The 18,001-nt window shown below is 41.4% G+C and overlaps 1 protein-coding gene across 2 annotated transcripts in view; it reads left to right on the top strand.

The window, feature by feature from the left end:
- The window catches only part of mid2 (midline 2), a 151,308-nt gene that overhangs the window by 25,090 nt on the left and 108,217 nt on the right, over positions 1 to 18,001 (top strand). The window contains exon 2 of one of the 2 annotated variants that reach the window (XM_035160627.2): positions 10,629 to 10,689. The exons of the other annotated variant lie outside the window; for it this stretch is intronic. The gene's annotated coding sequence lies outside the window, so the exon portion shown is untranslated. The remainder of the gene's footprint in view (positions 1 to 10,628; positions 10,690 to 18,001) is intronic. 2 annotated transcript variants of the gene reach the window in all.

Genomic DNA, 18,001 nt, shown 5'->3' with positions numbered 1-18,001 from the left:
TCACTGAGCCAGTCTTGATTGTCTCTTCCTCTGCGATGGAACAGTCAATGCCTTACTCTGCTCCAGCAACAAATCAATGACAGTCTGCCTGATCAAAGAGCGGGACACGTCTCCTAAAACAACATCAGGCTGCGTATGAAATATTCAGATGGCGCAGAGGAAGACAGTAGAGCGAGAACAGAGCAAAACGGGAGCTGCAGGAAGCACTTCAGGAGGAACGTGGAGGGAGAGGAACGAGATGACTCGCACTCAGCAACCTTCTCCTCCTGGTGGCGTGTTTGATGTGGGACCGTATATGCATTTTAAATAGGTTTCTCCTAGTGTCTGTGACGCTCTACTTTTTCTCCGCTGTTCCATTTGAGCATATTTCCATACTCTTTAACTTAATCCTCATCTCTCCCTCTAATGTTCGACATCTGTCCATCCCATAAGTCATCTTGGCCCAAATATGACTCTCATGCTTAGCTTCTGGTGTCATGGCTCACAATTCCAAGTGTTCTTTTTCTTTCCTCCCGCCTCCCCTCCTTTTCTCAGATTCAGTCCTGTGCCAGTTTTCTTAAATAGCACACTAAAGTTTTGAGTAGATGAGAAACAAGTTTATTTTGCTGCACAAAGTCTGGTTTGCACATCAAAAAAGGAATGCTATTAGATGTTCTTTACAAATAAGAAGCTTATTAATAATGTAGCAGAACTGAGCCAGTGTTAGCATGTTGCATTCAGGCTATGCTTTCATCTGTGATGAGATACTGTTCACTGGAGCTGTTTGTTCCCTTACTGAGGAAAACATTGGATCATTTCACACATAAATGTAATTTACATGGAATTAATATTACCCTGCAAAAATTATTTATTAGTGTGACTCCTGAATATCTACTTTTGTCAGCACGTGTGCTAACTACAGTTCTGTGCAAAATGATAATTGATTGTGAGGTTTGAACTCCACTATAAAAAGTTAATTTGTTGAATAAATAAATCTCTCATAAACTATCATTGTTAAACCATAAACAGGAACAGATATTTAATTAATGGAAAGTTCAGCAGCTGAAGTCAGTGGTTATTGTCAGGAATAACCCTCTGACATTTAAAACATAGAACATATAAAAACGTGTGCTGCAGCCCAGTGGCTAACAAGGCTGTGACTCAGCCCAGACTCAGCGGTAGAGGAAGAGGAGCCTGTGACTAGGAGATGCCGATCCAGCTGAGTTACCTGCTAAATAAAACATCAGCTGACCCAGCAAGATAATCTGCTCAGCACTTGTTGCGCTGCCATTTTAACTATACTAATTCTGTCTCCCTCAGAACCTCTGCTGTGTTTCCAGATTTGCACTGACCCAGTTATTAAAGTTAGATTGGTAACAGAGCGTGACAAGTTTTTTTTTAGGTTTATTTTTTCCATTATGCATTTGAGACATGAAATGCCATTTTTTTCCTCAAAGTGCCGACTGTGGATTTTGAAATGGAACGAGAGAAATGCTGGTCTGAAGTCATGAGTATTGTATGGTAAAAACATGTGGTTGTTAAGAGTGAAACAATAATTTCTTCTTGTTTTAGTTAAATTGAAAAGATAATATAACTGAAATGACATGCTACTGACAAAGAAGACAGGCTTAAAAGATCAAACCAAATGATTAAACCTACTAGCAGTAGGTTTAATCATAAACGGTTTATTAAGATGGTCAACTCTCCTCCAAATTCCTCCAGTTGTACAGAAATGAAGCTAAAGTATCTCTGATACAGGTGTGCTTTTGAAGTAATTTGGAGCTAGAATCTGCTCAGTAGTAAAGCCGCAATATCAAGGTCCTGCAGATACATGTGCTTGACCAATCACGAGTCGGTCTGAGCTGTCAATCATGACGTTTCACCCTGTTTTCAAAAGCAAACTAAAACCAAACTGATTGGGGAAATTAACATCTGAACAAAAATCATCCTTTTTGATTTGTACTCCATCTTTTTAGTTTGGTCCATGTCCCATCTGCTAACATAGAAAAGGTGAGGTTTATGACGTGAACTGCAGCCAGCCACCAGGGGGCAAGGATGATTTGTCTGCACTTCAGGGAAGCTGTAAGGCATCTTTATTTACAGTCTGTGGGTACAGTCGTGAGTAACTGTTAGCAGCTAGTGTGCTGTGCATTGCTGTGAGTGTCAGCTCGAATGTAAGCGACACACACACACAGCAGCATTTACAGAACATGAATACACTGAATTTATTGCTAGAAAAGGAAACATCAAATTATGGATTTTACGACACCCCTGAAAATTTGAAATTGTTTACAACTGTATTTAAACAAGATGCACATGTAGTATGAGAAGCACCCTGTAACTGATGCATGATTCAGAAGCTGATGAATGAAAATGTGCTCGTCCCAGTGAGACTTTCAGCTGGGAAAGAGAAACAGCTGCTCAGTGGAAAGCCTTTGTCGCTGCCTGTGAGTGTTTGGGTGAACCACAGTAAAGAGGTGAAATACGCACATTGTGCTGTGGGTTAAACACAACACTGTGTCTGTGCTGATTGGTTGGGCTCGTGTTTGTTTCAGGGAAGACCACTGACACACTGACTGACGCATCAGATTGTCCAAAGGAATGTTGCAGGACAGAGGATGTGTTATTACATGAGCCCGTGCAGTAACATGCTGAATTTGAATGGGTCTAGTGGGCACACCGAGTTTTACAGGCTGATGCTGAAATGATTCATGATTTTAGAGCCACTTTAGCACTGAAGCTCCTCTCCCACCAGACTGCTCAAGGTCGTACTGCTCTGCGACTGAATAACAAATATGGCAGGGGATTCTCTCATCAGTATTAAAAATGGGTAAACCACAAGCTTAACTATTAGAGTCCATATATTTAGATCAAGGCTGTGACTTGTCATAGTTTGTTTGTCCAGACCGGCTCAGCAGCAACACGGGTTATTAGTGTAACAGCCAGGCTAACGATGACCACACCGTGAAAGAGTTACTGCAGTTCTGCTGCTGAGTGGCTGAATTCAGCAAAGCTAACAGATTTCTGAGCCTGACTCTGAGCCAACTCTGTGAAGTTGGAGGTTCTGAGTTAAAAGGTGCACACTGTCCCTTCTTCACCGCGCAGATGCTAGAGAGGGCCTCGGAGCTGATAATTAAAAGTGCATCCGACTGAGGAAAAAAAGTCGACAGTCGTTAAGGTGAGAGGTTTGGCCTTATTTAGCAGTCGACACGGGAGCCGAGGCTGGAGCCCCATTACAGAGACGCTCGGTTATGAGCCACTAGTGCACACCATGGTCCAGGTTCATTAAATCACTGAGTTGCTCTCATTGCATTCACAATGCTGAACTCGTGAAGTAATTCAGTGCAAATGTCAAACTGAAGTGCGAATGTAAAGGACGAGACGATGATGTCAGCAGGTTGGTGTTTTTCCTGTAGTCATCTTTATTAATTCTCCATTATTTGGTGTAATTTTAACTATTTTTATATGCATGCACAGACGCTTGTAAATATCTTTATTAAAATCTCCCATAAACCCCTCTTCAGTTCCGAAGACAGTTAAACTGTGGAGGCTTGTAATTTACTCTGTAAAGGTCATTAATGTGAAGGAGTACCCAATAATATGATGCCACAATGTTGCATCATATCTGCCCATAAATTCAGTCACCATCGCTCATGCAAGAGCTGCTCAAGTGCAGATCCTTATTCGGTGAAATATGTTGTAATGATGTCATTAGCAATGTCATAATGCAGTATAATGTGTTTTGGACAACACAGTGCTAATAAGATCATGCAAAGTCAGTGCAGGTTTAGACTAATGCAGGTTTTTGACCTTACAATATGTAACAGATCGAGAGCCACAACTGGACCAGGCTGAGATGTAAGTTTGGATCACCTGCTGTGAGGCTGGATTTAATATTCAAATGAATCCTCATTCATGTTTTTCTGTTGGAGGCTTCAGTACATTTGGTTTTCACAATAAGGTTGAATTATATCCAGTGGAACATGAGTCAAAACAGCTGGAAGTGGCCTCTAAGAACTCGTAGCAAAGTAAAACAGCCACTATACAGCTTGTGTATCTGAGAGCTATTTTATAAGAAAAGACTGGAAAGAAAGAAGTGAATGTCCTCTTTATTCCTCTCGGATTTCAGCATTGTCTCTCCAAATAAAACCTCGAACAAAAGGTTCTCTGATGATGAAATTGGGACCCACCTTATGTCAGTCTTAATCCTGTCAAGCAAACTGAGCGGCACACAATGATTCCACCTGGTAAATGAAGTCTGTTACATTCTCCAACTCAGGAGTCATATAAAAGCACAGAAAACAATAGTTATAAAAGACAAAGGCAATGCAATGTGACGGAGATCTGGAGACAGAGGCTTTAGGTAGTTCTTCAGACGTCTTCAGCAAAATGATTTATTGAAGCTTAATGCATCAAGGAGAAGAGTGAGACAAATGTTAATAAGTTAACCAAAGCAAGGCTACACAGTTCTGCCGGCTGGTGTGTTCACATGTTGATGGATTTACATAACACCGACCGAAGCTTGTTCTATATCTAACCTCATTTTTTTTGTCCAATTTGCATAACTATCTGACATTGATTCAAAATGTACACCTGATATTAAAATTTGTTTCATATTCAGATTATATCTTTATGTGGCGTTAACCTAATTACATTTATACATGGTATTAAAATGGGAATCCACTGAAAACATTGAGATCTAATAGTGATCGCTCTCCATGTCCAGCTCATGTTACATCCTCCAAGTCCATGTGGTTCTTTCTTCAGAATAGACAGATACTTATGATGATGTGGTGCTTCTGTGTCAAAAGAATTCCATTATTTGTGAAGCAGTACTAAAGAATAACTAGGAATGACACTTAACCTAACATTAAGAGTTTTTGAGTTTTCCACGAAATCTCATCTTTATAATGCTCTGTTGTAAAAAACATCAACAAAAAGATAAAAGAAGATACACACGTATAAAGCCCTGTTTGAAAGAATGGAAACATAGTAAAGCACAAAAAACTAGTCATTTCTTTCTTTCATTTATTTTATAAACAATGCACCTTGTGTTACCGCCGTGCTGAAGCACAAAATATAGAAGCGTTTAAAAATAAATTGTACAAAAAGTTAGAGCTTGCCTCATGCTGGGAAACATGCTGACGATTGACGTACTATGTTTGTATTCTGTTGCCAGTGAGGTCATTCCAGGAAACAAGGCTGAGGATGTGTGAGAGTTTGCCTGAAAATACAACGTGGCTCCTGTGTGTTGTGGTGCAGCTGATAGTGAGCACAGATGTGTGTGTGTGTGTGTGTGCGTGCTGTGCTAATTGTGGAATAGGCAACACCCTTTCCCATAAACTGGTCGCCCCAAGACTTTAAAGTTTTTGTTGCTCCCAAGAGGTTCTTAAGTTGAGCTGTTTTGACATTGTCTCACCCAAAAACAATGATGGAAAAAAAAACTGTATCTGATATCAACCATATTCTTGGCTGGAAAGTTAAGGTGGAAGTGTTTATTTTGAGGGATGTTGGTGTTTGGGGCTCTTGGTCTGATCAAGCTCTCGACAGTTAATTTACTCTTCATTTGAAAAATGCACGACACTTGGGCGGAGGCTGAGCTGAGCGAGCACAGCGACAGCCTCTGTTCAGGCAGGATAATTGAATGTAGAGAACTAGTCATCACTCTTGTCCTTAGTGTTTTATTTGAGCCAAACAGTGTCAGTGGTGTTCAAAACTCATTAGCCTGTGTACATTGCACCGCCGACACTTGTCAGTGTGTGATACTCCCTTTTTGTCATATTAATAGTTGATTCATGACGGCCAAGAAAAGGGAGCCTTTTTAATTTGATCAAGACAGACAAGGTGTTGCTGGGAAATTTGATGGAATTTGTCAAGTTTAAAGTGGGTTTGTGAACAGAAAGTGGTCACCTCCAGCCTCTGGCCGTGCACCGACAGTAATGTGGCAGGGCAAAGTGAAGGACAGCAAATGTCAAGGTGCATTTGTGCAACTGTGGTTGTTCTGAGTGGATCCTAGTTGCCACCAGCAGGAAACTGGTTGAGAGTCTTGTGCTTAGCTGGCTTTTCTTGAATAAGGTAAGTTATGAATTAATATGTATCAAGCGTGGGGTTATAAATGGAGTCGGGCGTCAGCGAGTACACAAATCTATGTACTGATCCAATACCACGGGTTTAAAGTATATTAGCTTCACCCTGATGAAACTGCAGTTTTATTTTCCTGGAAATCTGTCTTCTTCTTCACAGCTCCAAAAAAGCAATCTTGCGGCAGTGGCAAATATTGTTTTTAGAACTGCGAAGAAGAAGTGATTTCTGATAGTATAGCGTTAAACAGAGCTACCACTGCAACACTGGTATCGGATTGATTCTCGATTCTTGATACGCAAGTCCAGGTATTGGAATTTGTATTGGGAAGGTAAACATTTGAACATCTCCAGTTATACATCAATAAAATTTGATATTGACTAGTTCCTTCAGATTTAAACGGGTGTTGAGTTCTTTAAAAATGATTTGAATGACGATCTTTATGTATAAACTTTATGAAAGGTGTTGAGACTCTCTCCTATCAGGACTGGAGAGATCTAATCCACAAACGCAGTCTTGAAATTTTATGGTAACGTCTTATCTGTTTGCCAAACCAATTTGTGGCCAGAAAGGCCTTTCATCCACATCAAAGACCGGCTGCTGCTCAACACATGTTGCTCACACAAGCTCGGCTTTACATCCTCGCAATAATCACCTGCTTAATGTGGAAAAAAACATTTTACATTTGAAGCGAGACCTCTGCCAGACTGCAAGTGAAGTTAGAGAATCTCAAGTGTAACCCGACAAATGACAGAAAACACAACATCATCGATTATAGACATCAGCTTGTGTATTGAATTCTGCACCATTTGTTTTTAATCACATCTGAGCTTCAAACCACATGAATCCCTTCACTTTTTATATCATACTATGCCCCCAGTTATCCCAATCATCCATTCTTTTTTCAGTTTCGATTTTTTTCTCAGCAGGAAAAGTGACAGGAATAAATAAATGAACAAGTCGGGCTTGGATGCCTGGATTCTAACTGGGTGCTCTCATCAAAGCAAAATCTCTGTCTGTCTCTTACTGGAGCGTATTTACGACCTGCATGGGAGGGACAGAATTCCTGAGTTATTTTTATTCACAGGTTGGATATTTGTCTCTGGGAGTCCTCCTGATTATCTTCCTCTTGTGGGTCCCACAGGAAGAAAAGGCTGAGCTGATACCACAGTTTTTGTCGGCAGCAGTTGAAAACTGAAGCGAAAGAGGAAGAGAGAAAAAAGAGGGAAAGGAAAGAGGTGAGCGGGTGAGGAAGGCAGTTTGTCATGCTGTTCACAAGTGGATGACAAAGCTCGGACGGTTCCAAGTTAGACACATTATTTTCCGATTAAGTGAGAGGGACCTTTCTCATCAGCTGCCCTATAAACGTATGAATGTGCTGACCTCTGCTTTTCACCGCCACACCTGTTTCTATTCAGAGAAGCTAAATGTTCCACTCAGTGTAAAGAGCTTCCTCTTGAAAAGCCAATATGAAGATGATAGTACACCCACTTTTTACATTTTTAGTTAGATGTTAATTAGCCCTTACTATGTTTTCCATGGATATTAGGCTCAGGTAGGATTTTCTCTGATCTTTATGGATCTCAGGGTTGGAGAATAGTGTTCGGTCTCGATCCTCAGCTCCTCACAGATAATGTGGTTCTCTTTACTAACAGCTCAAATGTGACCTCAAGCCCACACTGGGTTGGTTTTGCAATCAAGCGTGGAGCAGTGGGGATGAGAGTCAGCACCTTCAAATGTGAGGCAATGGTTCTCAACTGGAAAACGGGATGGCTCCCTCCTGTTTGGATGTGAGTCACTGCCTAAGTGACTCACATCCAAGTTTTGTTTGTGTTGGTTTGGTTGGTGAGGTGTCAGTAGCAGGTGTTAGACCAAACCATTCTGGTAAAGAAGAAGGTGGAACTCTAGATAGTGTGGCCTGTCTACAAAACAGTCCTCATTAATGGCCTGAAACATTTTGAAGCACCTAAAGTAAAGTGGGAAAAAACTAGACAAAATTAGTTTGCATTGAAAGGAGTGTGGTCTGATAAAGATAGCCTCCTGGCATGTCAAACTTGTGGTAGACTGGTCGGATAAATCAGTAAAATCCTGGAGGGATTATGTAAGTAATCTGGCATGGGTGCTCCTCAGAATCCCTAGAAAGATCTGGAAGATGTTGCAGGGGAGAGGGATTGGCTGCATAGGCTGCGGCTTCCACAACCCACAATCCTGGATAAGCAGCGGAAAAGGGATGGATGGATTTCATCAATCAGTAATTGATCCCAGGAGTTACTTCTTGACTATATAAATTACCATATAGATTGTACACTGTCGGTCGTCATTATGTAGCAGTAGCAGATGGTTAATATGTGCTGATACAGACACTGATCCCATATTTGCATTTGGAATCAGACGTTGACTGATACATTTATTCAAATTGAAAATCAGTGCAGTGCCAGTGATTACTTCTCATTCGAAAAGATATTTATCTCAAACCTAAAACTCTGGATACAACATAAATGAAAAACCATTAAGAGTAAAAGCCAGTAAATGTGTACACTACTTTACAGTATACTGTGTATTTCAATATATTTGTTTTGGAATCTTCCATTTTTACTATAGCCTACTCTGATTGGCTGGGTTTCAAAGTATGGGTTTTCACATTATGTCTGTACAGTTAAGAAAACTAAAAATGACTTGGATGGATTTAAATGAGGAGCTTCCAGCTCTTTTGTATTTGATAAGGTTACTGCTTACGTTCTTGGCATTCAGAGGAGATGAAAACTTGTTGGGGTCCATTGACAGGCCTGTTCTCCTCCTCTTATCAGGCAATAATTATGGTGAGTCATGGCACAATATGAGTAAGAGACGGTGATGGTGGACAACAGAGAGAGAGACTGGCAACAAGCAGCTACTTTGTTCATAATTAACCACGGTTTTGTTAGGGCACCACATGCTAATTAGTTAATATGCTAAATAATGAGCTGTATTGAAAATAAATGAATGTGTTCAGAGTCATTGATTTGTAACCGTAGCTCATTATTCAGTGTGCAGCAAATAAACCTCATTGAAAAACATGAATTAAGTGATCACGCAAATGTACCCTGTTTATTGTCAGAAAAACCTGCAACTCTTAATTGCCATTATGTTGGAGACACAATGACGATGAAACAAACTCAAAATACAGCATTACATCAAAATCATAATGAGTCATACATAACAGTCAATCATTTCATTTACCCAATCAGCCATATTTTAATAAACCCAACCATTAATGATGTTTCCTTCATGTTTTAACTGCATGCAGTCCATTGAGGGTTTTCATGGAATCTCATAGAATTACCAAACATCCAGATATTAAGCTTTGAAGTCTGCAAGTATTTTCAATACACCTCTATTCAGCCTTAACTGCAAAGTTTTCTTTATCTTCGGACGACGATGACTCACTAGAATCCCTCCGGAACCGACTTGGGACAATATCTCATTAGGAGCTTAATGATGGTAAAATGTTTAAATAAAACACTGCAGCTGGCTGCTGGCCCTTTAGTAAACACTGTGATTGTCCAAAGTGGCGATTCTCCTATTGACCGCCTGCTTATACCTCTGTTTGGCCACCTTCTGCTGTCACTATTAAAGTGTAACCTCTCTGGGGAAAGGTCTAACTTGGGCTGTCGATCGTGTCTGACCGTGTGGTTATGGCTGACAAAAGGTGGTTTACTTCCAACACAGTTTACCTCCCTCTCAGTTGTTGGGTGGGAACTCGTCTTTTTTAGCGGGCAGGTATTGAAAGTCTAATCTGTTCTGTTTGGGTAATTCCTTCATATAAAAACTAAGATGTTCTGTCTGTGGAGTCTCAGGAGGGGTTAAAATCAGTTCATGGATATTAATACATTTCTCATAACGTTCAGTTTATTGAGGTTTGGAGTGCATTCATATTCTAAGTGTTTAGTTGTGTGCCCCAACTCTCATCTAATGTCGGCAGGGATAGATGACCCAAGAAACAACCCATTACATTCTGCAAATTAAATTAAACTTTTCACTTTTTTACTCTTCTAGTTCCAATCTGACTTTGAGCAAAACTATAAAGTGAACGAGCTACTTTTTTATTCATGAATGATTAGTTGTTGGGGTCGTGTGTAACATAACAAGACATCATACATCACTTCATATGGCTGTATTGTCTCTGTATCTGTTAAACTGTTAGAGGGATTATTACTAAAGTATAACTGTGTGTGAATGTTGCGTGTACATGTGCGGCCTGTGTCATCATTTGTATGTTCAGCGTGTGCATCCGCGCAGACTGTTGTTAATCACTGCAGCCATCCGCAGCCTACTGTGAAATTATGATCTGTTTTTGATTTAACCTCGAAATATCATGCTAATCTGACTTGTTTTCTCATTATCTCTTCTCCAACCCATCCCCTTCTCTCCTCTTTTCTCCTCATTATCTGTCCTCTGCTTTTTCGCCTTACTTCATCCTCATCTCTTTCCTCTCATTTGCTTTTACATCCCTCCCTCTCTCTCTCTCTCTCTCTCTCTCTCACCGTCTCTCTGGGTCTCCTCCTCCCTCTCACTGTCTCCCTCTCCAGCCCATCAACGTCCACCGTGGTGCTGCTCATTGCTAACTAGGCTGCCTCTCCGAGCCCACAGGTACGTCCCCTCCCCCTCCTCTTCTTGGTGCTCTATTTTTAACTCCACTCTGCAGGATTCTTCCCCATGATTCTCCCTCTCCAGCCCCAACTCACATCTCTGTCAGCACCTCTCTGCCATTCCAGCCAAGTGGAAAGAGACTGTAGACCAATACACATTTATTAATGTATGCCCATGCTCTGTCCTCCACTTTTTTATTGGAGAAACGCTGCCTCAGTTTCATTTTGAACATCTATGAGAAGTGAGTGGTACAGCATACACTTTAAACTTTAGACGCTCTTTACAGCTGTTGACCTACACTCTTTTTCACAATCACTCTTTTAGTGCATGTTAAAAAAGTTAATTCTGAGAGTCTAGCCCATAGGTTGGTCCACAAGTTGGTCAAGTGTCTGCATATAAAATTACCTAGTACCAAAACATACTAAATATATTGAGGTACGAAGCCTGGTTGGGACAGACAGGATTCATAAAAGATTTGTAAGCTATGCCATTGAATCCATGTGAAAAGCACATTAAATACAACATCACGTGATTGAAAAGTTGTCCTGTGCAACAAACACAGTCAAAATAATCAAGTTACATGGAAAATAGCAATGTTGAAAAGAAATCCAAAAACGTCACAGTCAACAAAGCACTTCCTTGGATACAACCATCCAGTTTGAAGTTTAACAGATTTAACAGACCAAACAGTTCCCTTATGATAAAGTGTTTCAATTCACTAGACTCAGATTTTTATTTGATTTTCAGCAAATTGTCCACACGAAGGAATATCAGTTTGCAGGAATTATTTTCCGAGAAATCAGCAGAAATGTTTCAAAACATGCAAGGTTAATGAACGGGGGGGGGATTCTGATTCATAAAGCTTCCTTCCACCAAGTTCCATTCATCCTTTGAGTAGTTTTTGTGTAATCTTGCTAAAAAACCATACAAACTAACTAACAAAAAAAAGGACTGGGGTGAAAACACAACCCCGTTGGCAGAGCTAATAAGTGTGATGGATAGGAAGCATGTGTAAAATGATAGGAGGAATGTGTGCTGATAGGAGTCACAGAAAAAAGGGGATAAAACAGGACGGAGGCTCAAGTCCTAACCGGGACTCAATCCCACAATGTTACAATTGCACAATAAATATAATGCACCAAAACCTGCATATAGCCACGTTGACTTGTACTGGTGGCATGGCTTTGGCTTAGGAGCGAGAGCGGTTTGCCCACTGACAAGATGGTCGGTTGTTCATTGTGTCATTGGGCAAGACACTAAACGCTTGCCTGTGACAGCTGTTCTGGCAGAGTGTGACATGTGATAGAAAAGCACTGTGGCTGTAAAGAAGCACTATATAAATGAAGCCCATTTACTTAAATTACTGGTTAGCACTGATTTGTGTTACCAGCGAGACGTTCATTCATGCCTAAAATGAATTGCTTCTTTAAGCTGCTACTTTGAAAACACAAACCACTTGTTGGACTGTATAGATGAAGTCCTGGTCCTCATGAGACCGCTCGACTGTCTTTTCCTGTTGCACATCCTCCTGACAAGAGCTTAAAGCACATAACCTCCCTCAGCAGATGAGGACCACGCACTGGGAGCTCTCTGTATGCGGATGGAAGAAGCGTGTTTACTTACAGGTTGAGTGGGCGTGCAGTTCTCTCATGTAAACTGTTGTTGGAGGCCTTTTCGCTCCTGTAGTTGTAAAGAACAGCTTTAAATGATTTGAACTGCAAGTATAGCCCTGATATGTAGGCTTATGCTTAGTGTCTTGACCATTTTACGTAATTTATCTAAAGATATAATACAGAACAATTCTGGAATACGTCTAAAACCAACTAGACCTATGTTAAATGTTTTGTTGACTGTGTACTGACGTGATCCAAAATCTTTCCAACAATCTGAGGGAAATGCCCCAATTTATTCAGATAATGGGATGTTTAACTTTGTCGCCCTTTAATTGTGTCATATCTGCTTTACCCGTCACCAATGACATACGACGGAGGAAAAACACACTGCTACCTAGTTAGCCAGTCATAATGGATCATGACATGGATAATGGATCATACAGACAAACAATATATTGTGTTCATGAACGAGTGGATTGGTTCCCATGGTTACATTGTTTGTCCTTGTTGAAGCTTTTACGTTCAATGTGTACTTGATCAAGGTTCTCTTTGATGCAGAGGGGAGGAGGGAGTATACTTTGACAATGTAGATGACGGTAATGCACCTTGAGGTTGGTTGCCACCCACCAATAAACCAAACAAAGAAGAAGAAGAAGCTCATTTAATAAAGAGATAATGCACTTTGACGTTAATGAAAGGAGGCACCTGCTGTTGGCCCGAGCAGAAGAGAAGAAGAAGACACAGTAGATGGCGGTAATGCACCTTTATGTTGGTTGCCAGCCGCCATTGAACCACACAAAGATGAAGATAATTTAATAAATAGTTGCATGTTGACAATCACTGTTTGCTTTTAATGATATCCTCTCAAGTACAGATTACATTTAAAATACCTGCCCACTTAAAAGACAAATTCCCAGCAGACAACTGAGAGGGCTGGCGGTGTCTGAGGTAAACAACAGTTTGTCAGCCTTAACCACACGGTCTGACGCGATAATGATCCTTGTGTTCCCAGACGTGGTATTTAGGGCTAAGGACAGACCTGCCTAGCGGCATGCCTGCGTGAGTTTCCCCATGCAGAACTTACACAGGTAGACAGCTGCGAGAGAATCCATTTGTCAAACTCACAGTCCTTCACGGCCATGGACAGCCGCTGTCAATGGGGGGCTTTTGAGTTATCGGCCTGTACCAAAAGAAGCGTGCAGCCTGTTTTTAGCGTTAGGTTTTCAGAAGGATTTGGCACACATAGGCATTTTAAAACACACACACACACACACACACACACACACACACACACACACACACACACACACACACACACACACTCCCCTTCACACACCCTCCATGTGCTCAGTCTTTGCTTGTCAAGCAGGCACACTCTGCAGCAGATGCAATAGGCCAAGCAGCGGCATGCTGAGATAATGTAGACCATAACACTGCCAAAGTCGTGATGTTCCGTGCAGCACTGAGTCGAACAGACTTTATTTACGTGCACTGCCATGTTTTTTGGCTTAATGTCTGAAGCCCTTTCAAGGAAAAGAGGAAATGCTCAGTTGGCAAAGTAAGGAGCATCACCACATCCTTACTTAATAATCCAGAACAGGATGTTCGAGGCATGACATCCTCCCCTCTCTCTTTTTTCCTATGTTGTTTCTCACTAGAGCAGAAATGCTACACTTAAGCATTTTCAATGGTTTTGGCTGGAATTGTCTTGGACAGTGATATTTTAGGCGAAAGCATGAGACCCAAGTAGCTGCATTAGCTGGAGCTGTATAAATTGGCTGTCCTCTGTGAGCCACAAGGGTCTCTCTCTGTCTCTCATCATTCTGCTCTAATTTTGCTTCCCCCTTCCATGCTCTCACTCTTTCCTCTCTGATGTCTGTTTCGCAGTCATCCACATTTCCTCCCTCTTTTTCGGGGGGGCCTGGCAAAAGGATAAATAGATGATTTAAACACAATGGGCATTTTTTTTCCTGGCCTTTTGTCTTTCCCGCTCGTTGCATTTCATTTCCCGTCCTCTCTTGTCTCCTCCCTCCTCTGGTTTCATGGCGTCTGACAGCGGTACCCTGCAGCCCGCCTTGGCCAGGTACAGCACTAGATGAAAGGTTTGCAGCCAGAGCTCTCTTTCAAAGATGCCTTCTGCTGCATCTCTGCTCTCCATGGGAACGCAGCCGTCCCTGCCAGGCAGATGGAGAGAAAGACGGAAGGAGAGGAATGTTGGGAAAATGGGGGAGAGTAAAGGAAAGATGACCAGAGACAAACAGCAACAGAAAGTAGAGGCAGAGTTAGATCTTCGGGCTTGCTCCTACTCCAGATGTGGAAGTTGCACCTGGCCTCTGTAGCTGATCAAAGAAGCTTGGCATCCATGTGAGGGCAGCGAGGGGGACGTGCTGCTTCTTTCACTCTTGTACAACCTCACTCCGTCTGGAGGCGTTGGGATATGAAGTTTTTTTGAAAGTGTAGATTTGTTTTCATCATCTGACGTATAGGAGTCACACTCAGGTCTGAGTTCAGTCGAAGAGGTACCATCTTCAACCCTCAACAAAATCCACAGAACTTCATTAATAATGGGAAAATTCAAATGTATTTTTCAGCTTCAGCCCAATTAGGTCAAGATTTAATTACTCATATATTTGCTCTCTCTCCCAAACTGAAACATGTGGACCAATGAGCAGAATAACAGTTAAAAGTCTGATCTTGAGGAAACATGTTATTTCAAGAGAATGCTACCTGGAGATGACTTGCACTTGTTATAACATTTAGTTTTCACATGAATCCAGGGGATCGAGGGGCGGGTCCAAGGGGGCACAGGCACTAGCTGAAATCTCATTGGCCCCCGATTTTCTAAGCCGGAAGTATCTTCAAATTATATTCAATGATGTGTGTATTTGCTAAAAAAAGCTAACAGTAAACAAGAAATGACTCACATGTGCACCTTACTGAATAAGGAATTGTGCATGGATGTTGGACATATAATCGGCCCCTCGGCTTAAATTGTGGCCCCTTTGGCCCCTGATGTCGAAAATTCCTTGATCTGCAGCTGCATGAATCCTAAATTTCTTCTTAAATAGTCACTCAGATCTGCTGAGTCTCCAGTTTGACATGCAGGGGATATCTTTCACCACTGCTCCAGAATGAGTTAGCATGTTATTCCGCTAGTCTCAGGCCTCAGCTTCCGAACAGTTTTACAAGCCATTACCAGACTAAATCAAAACGTGGCACCGTGCTTGCAAATCCAAACAGACTTTTATTAGCTTTTGTCAGGAAACTCATTGCCTTGGAGTAATTAAAATCTTTAAGCGTAAAAGAGAAATGGCGTTTGTCAGCAGAATGCAAAGAGTTTGTTTCTTTAAAATAACAATCCTTGAAAACGTTCATCTGTGTGATTGCAGGGAAGACAGACTTGGCTGTATGGTTTACTCACATAAATCCTATCTGAAGACAAGCAAGATAATACACTGTCGGTCCAAGCTCAGAGATTTAGCCTCTGGATGCTCCGGTGACAGAGAGGGAGGCAGCGCGGGCAGTAAAACAACTGACAGTTGGTCATTACAAAAGACGCAGGTGGGCCGAAAATCAATCACGCCAAGACCAGCCTGCACTCTGACAGATGCCTGACATCTGCTTGATGAAGTGCTCTGCTGTTCCTCTGAGTGAGGAGGAGGAGGAGGAAGATAAGAAGGAGAGGTGTGTGACAGGAGAAAAAGGAGTGATGGGAGATTAAGGCATTGAGGAAGACCCGAAGAGGTGGGAAGATTATAATGAACAGAATTAAAGGATCAGCAGGAAAGAAGAAAGGGGAATTCTGTCTAATACTAGTGAATATATATTGGACAACAGCATCGTAGAAAATAAAGGATGAAAAGAGATCCCCCAAAAAAAAAAGTTGAAGGAAAGATAAGGGAGCTCAGACCAGGAGAACAAGGCCCCAGACATTTCAAACACCTAAAGTCATTTCATGTGGCTACAGTTACAGTAAAAGCACTGAACAGCACTGTGCGCCAATTTTAGAGCAGGCCAGAGTCTGTGTTTTGACAACACTTTTACCTAATAGGCTATTTCATGCTGTCCGCTCTGACAGTATGAGAAGGTATTTCAAGGGTGAAATGCCACTGCATTATTGGCCCACACTCAGTGACTGGAGGCACTTGGTTCTGTTTTTTTTTTTCTGGACTCATTTAACAAAAAAAAGTATATATCAGGGGAGAGTTTTTACTCTGGAGTAACATCTGCGTTGTAAATTCAGTCTTAAAGGTCGACCAAAGTCCAACGAGATTCATTTCAAACCGGCTGTGCTTCTCTAACAGTTTCAAGTGAATTTATTGAGAAATATAGAGTAATCTTATTTATTTTATCACAGCTTTGTCTGCCGCGGTTTATGTGTGAAATGAAGTGTCGGCACTTGGTGGCATGCACCTGTGTCTGTAGTCCCTTTGTCATTTTAACTATACCTGGAGTCTCTGGAGCACAATATAAAACATGTTTACTTACTGACGCTAATATCCTTTGTTTCACTGCAGATCCAGATTAGGGGTCAGATCCAGTTTGCTGCAGCTTGATTGAATATAAGGGACTGTTGGGCCCTAGTCGGAGGTATACACTCTACTGAGTGCCATTCTAGTTACTTCTGGGTTGCTACTGGTAATATTGCATTGTTTATAGTTTATAGCCTCTATCTTCCCTGCACTCAGTGGAATTAGATTGCACTCAAAGACTGGAATTGAGAGGGATGATAGCAAGCAAAGTCACGGTGCCGGTGTCCTGACACACCCTCGTACCAACCAGCTTCTTCCTCTGAGGTCAGGCAGCTCTGATTAGCAGTGTATTTGCAGAATTATTGATTCTGACAGCCTCCTAAATGACTTGTCCACACACATACTGCATCTTCCAAGGAGCCTCCAGTCACTCCAGCACACCCACTTATCAGACCTCCTTATGCTCAAGTGACTACTATGTCGGTCCACACACCTCCTGGTAGCTACTCAGGACAGCCAAGAGGGAGGCGTCCAGGTAAAGCAGAATTATTTTTGGCTTCACACATGCAGAAAAAATGTCTCAAACCCAGAGTAGCCTGAAATCTCTTTAAATAGTCATGAGGACATTTGCTGCCGAATCAAGAATTATGCAATTTAAAGAAAGCGAGTAGGACATGAAATCAGTGCTGAGTATGAATTATAAATTGAGGGAAAGATTGTGGGGGTTTTCAGTTGCTCATCCCTGTGGTCTCAAGTATGCATAAATCACGCTTTTACTACTACTATATATTACTGTAGATGCATCTTTACTGACTCTTCTCTTCTTACAGAAAAAGTTGCATGTAAGAATTCACTTGATGTGTGATGATGAGCATCACTGGATCAAATGTACTGGATGGTCCTTGGATGGACAGTAACAGTGGGAGTGAGAGAGGATTGATGAAATATAGGTTCAACTGATCCGAACACAACTTCTGATCATTGTGTTGAAAAAGAAAAGTTGCTGTTTCACAGAAAGCAGTTTTTATGTTTATTGTCCATTTGTGGAAAATTTTATTATGGTCACAATACCCACAAGCTATCACAGTGTCACATAAATATCACGTTTGCACACAGGTACAGCGTCAACATTGTCAATTTTTTTAAAGATATATTTTGGGGCATTTTTCCTTTATTGATTGGATTGTTAAAGCGAGAAATGGGAAGAGGGAATAAAGAAAGACACAC

The sequence above is a fragment of the Hippoglossus stenolepis genome, chromosome 7 (genome assembly GCF_022539355.2).
Source record: "Hippoglossus stenolepis isolate QCI-W04-F060 chromosome 7, HSTE1.2, whole genome shotgun sequence".
Taxonomy (NCBI): domain Eukaryota; kingdom Metazoa; phylum Chordata; class Actinopteri; order Pleuronectiformes; family Pleuronectidae; genus Hippoglossus; species Hippoglossus stenolepis.
Note: the sequence above shows the minus strand (reverse complement) of the source record. Positions and strands in the feature narration are given on the sequence as shown.